This window comes from Gossypium hirsutum, chromosome A01, assembly GCF_007990345.1.
Source record: "Gossypium hirsutum isolate 1008001.06 chromosome A01, Gossypium_hirsutum_v2.1, whole genome shotgun sequence".
NCBI lineage: Eukaryota > Viridiplantae > Streptophyta > Magnoliopsida > Malvales > Malvaceae > Gossypium > Gossypium hirsutum.
Window position 1 is genome coordinate 63904410 of NC_053424.1, and position 3792 is coordinate 63908201.

The following is a 3792-nucleotide window of genomic DNA, read 5'->3' on the forward strand; positions in this document are numbered from 1 at the left end:
TGGTATGGTTCGGAATGGATGGAGTAATTAGCCTCGTTCCATTTTGTTTTCTCTTGTGATAATGTTATTGATGGATGGTAGTGCATAGCTTATGACTTACTGAGTTATAAACTCACTCGGTGTTTCCTTGTCACCTATTCTAGGTTTCTTGGACACATCTCTTTTTGCGTGGTCGGGCCGTCATCGAAGTCATCACACCGGATAGCAAGTTTTGGTACTTTCTTCTTAGTCGGCTTAGGAGAACATTTCGGCATGTATAGGCTATTATGTTGTGTTTGAACTTTGGTATGTAAACTTTTAGCCATGCGAAAATGGCATAAATGTTCGGTTGGGTTTGGATTCATACGTTAGGTCGCAAATCTTGATAATTCGACCTTTTTATGCCATACGTCATGGTTGATTATTTTGGTGTTAAAATTCATGATATGGCAATAGTGTAGTAGGGGAAAGTTTGACAATGATTAGCCTTTGGCATGGTTAGTCATGATCATAATTTGTGATATGCATGATGAATTATTAGTTAGATCAAGGAGTAAACACGAAGTGGGCATAGTTGCTTTCGTAACAGATGCTGGCAGCAGCAGTGACATGAGATTGAAAAATCACTAAAAATAGTAGGAATGGAATTGATTGATGAATAAATTATGTAATCGAAGCTTGATGAGTCTATTTTCATATAGAAGTAACAAAAGGATCATATGGACAGTATGTTAAGAGATAATCAGGTTCTCGTGGGACAGGGCCAGAACGGTTTCTGGATTCCCTGCTCCGACTTTGGAAATTCATTATAAATTAACCAGAGACAATTAGGAGTCATGATATATATGTATAGATTCCTATCTGAGTCTAGTTTCTATAGAAACAAACGGCATCAGCATTGAAGTTCTGTACAGGGAGATATCCAGGTCGTAACGCGCAAAGGTCAGTGTAGTCGACCCCAGTAACTTGGGAGAATTTGACTAATAAACTGTACTAATTGGCCCAACCAAAAATTCTAGAAAAAAACATGTAGATGGGAATATGAGTCTACTTTCAGGGAAAAATCACGAAACTGATTTTCGAGTTGTGAAACTCAAGATATGATTTTTAAAGCGACAAGTACGCAGATTAGGCAGTGTCTGGAAAATATCTTTATAAGGGGTTATAGTCTGTTAACACCTCGTGTTCGACCCTGGTGTCGGTCTCGGGTTCGGGGTGTTACAGGTGTGTCCCTACTGAGTCCAAGTATAACCCTATTTGAAAAAGGCCAATTTTGAATGCTCTTAGGCATTCTAAAGCCTATTTAAACACCTGAGGAGGCACTTAGGAGGGGGACACAGAGTAGGAGGCAAGGAATTACTTAAGGGAAGCCGATTGGTCCATTTCAGAAGCCAGATTCATCATCAAGACTGAAAATCTCCCTTCAATTTCCATTCAGGGGTTTTGGGTTTTCTTTATGTTTTGTATTCATTATTCTTCTGAGATGTTTTCTTCTATAATTATGAACTAAATCCCCTAAATACCTAAGAGGAATGAAACCTAAGGTGGATCTTGTTATTATTATCTGAATTGTATGATAAATATTTGACTTGTTCTTAATTATGTGTTCTTAATTCTTGTTTTAATATTCCAGGATATTGATTCGAGTTAATGCTCTTATTCAGAGGAGGAATAGACCTTGTCTAAGAGTAAATTTGTAATAATTAAGCGGAGTTGATTGCATGCCTAGAGATAGGGTGATAAGATTTTGCTGGTTTAGGGTGAAACCTAATAAGGGGATCTATAGATCGAGTTAATGCAACACTAGGTGTTAATTAGAAAGAGATTTCAATTAATCAACCTAGGGTTAGACATTATTAGTCTCGAGAGAGATAATAATATAACTTAGGGATTTCTACGGATCAATTCAAATGAATAAATCGTCTGATTCAGAGTCAAATAACAAGTGAAGTCTAGCTAGATTTTTCCTTGGGTATTGTTTTAATCAATCGAATTTTCCTAAAAGCTTTTCCCCAATTTCTCTCTGTGCACTCTTAGTTTAGTTGATTAATTTAGATAAACAAATCCCTTAATGTTTAGGCTAGATAATAAAAAGAAAGTAATTACTAGTACTTTTGGTTCCTTTGGGTTCGAAAATCCGGTCTTGCTAAAGCTATACTACTGTTTATAAGTATACTTGCCTTCATCGTGATAATAGTTAGTTTCAAGAATGCTTAATTATAAATTTTTAAAACCTGTCGCGAATATCATGTATTAAGTTTTTTGGCGCCATTGCCAGGGAACTAAGATATTAGAAACACTCGATTTTTATTACTTTAGCCATTCTACTTTATTTGCAATTTAATTTTTTATTTTATTTTCTAATTTTTATTTTATTCGTTCCTGGTAGGTTTTTATAGTGTATGACTAGAAGAAACCCATCGGAACCATTACTGTTTGATAGTGAGATCGATCGCACAGTTTGCAGAAACCGAAGAGAAATAAGGCGAAGTTTACGATACACAAAGGAAGAGCAAGAGGACGATACTTCAACCACAACCGAGGAGATGGCTGAAAACCAAGAAAATCTGCTACCTCCTGCGATTGCTGTTAATCCGAATCCTGATCCGTGCACTATGTATGATTATGCTAAACCTTCTTTAACAGGAACTGATGTAGCTGTAAATACTTTTGAACTGAAACCTAACACAATTCAAATGATACAACAATTTGTTCAGTTTGATGGTTTGCAGGAAGAAGATCCCAATGCTCACTTGGCAAACTTTTTGGAACTATGTGATACATTTAAAATTAATGGCGTTTCTGATGACGCCATTTGCCTTCGGTTATTCCCATTTTCGTTGAGGAATAAGGCTAAACAATGGTTGAACTCGTTACCACGAGGGTCAATCACTACATGGGAACAAATGACCGAAAAGTTTTTATTAAAATATTTTTCGCCTGCTAAAACAGCCAAATTACGTAATGATATCTCTTCTTTTATGCAGATGGATTTAGAAACACTCTATGATGCATGAGAGAGATACAAGGACCTTTTGAGAAGGTGCCCTCACCATGGGTTACCATTTTGGCTACAGGTTCAAATGTTTCATAATGTCCTGAATCCTTCGACTCGACAGATGATTGACACAACCGCTGGTGGAACCATCAATAATAAGACATCTGAAGATGCTTATGAATTTATAGAAGAGATGTCACTGAATAATTATCAGTGGCAAGTTATGAAGACAAAGCCAACGAAAATAGCTGGCATTTGTAACGTCGATTCGGTCACCATGCTCTCTAATCAGGTAGAACTTTTTAACAGAAAAATTAACAATTTTCTTGGTTCTTCACAGGTTCACCCAGTAATACAGTGCGAAGCAAGTGGAGGTGGATCAAGCAATCCAGATTACCCACCCTATGGCCATAATATGGAGAACGAGCAGTTAAATTACATGGGTAATAATCCTCGATTTCAAAATAATCCTTATAGTAATACTTACAATGCAGGATGGAGGAATCACCCAAAATTTTTCATGGAAAGGCCAAGGGAATCAGAGACCACTACCACCTCCAGGCTTCCAACAACCACCCTACCAACAAGAGAAAAAGCCAAACCTTGAGGAGATGCTAAGAAAATTCATCTCAGTTTCAAAAACTCACTTTCAGAATACCAAGACAGCACTTAAAAATCAACAGGCGTCGATCCAAAGGCTCGAAACTCAGATAGGTCAGCTCGCTAAATTGATAGCTGAACAACCACAAGGTAGCCTGCTGAGTAACATTGAATCTAACCCAATGGAGCAAATCAATGCAATTACCATTCAAGAT

At 37.1% G+C, this 3792-nt stretch overlaps 1 non-coding gene across 1 annotated transcript; it reads right to left on the bottom strand.

Moving 5' to 3' along the window:
• Positions 1-2933: 2933 nt before the first annotated feature.
• LOC121207881 (small nucleolar RNA R71) lies at positions 2934-3040 on the bottom strand. The gene has a single exon (XR_005902990.1). It is a non-coding gene; the product is annotated as a small nucleolar RNA R71 (small nucleolar RNA).
• Between the last annotated feature and the right edge of the window lie 752 nt (positions 3041-3792).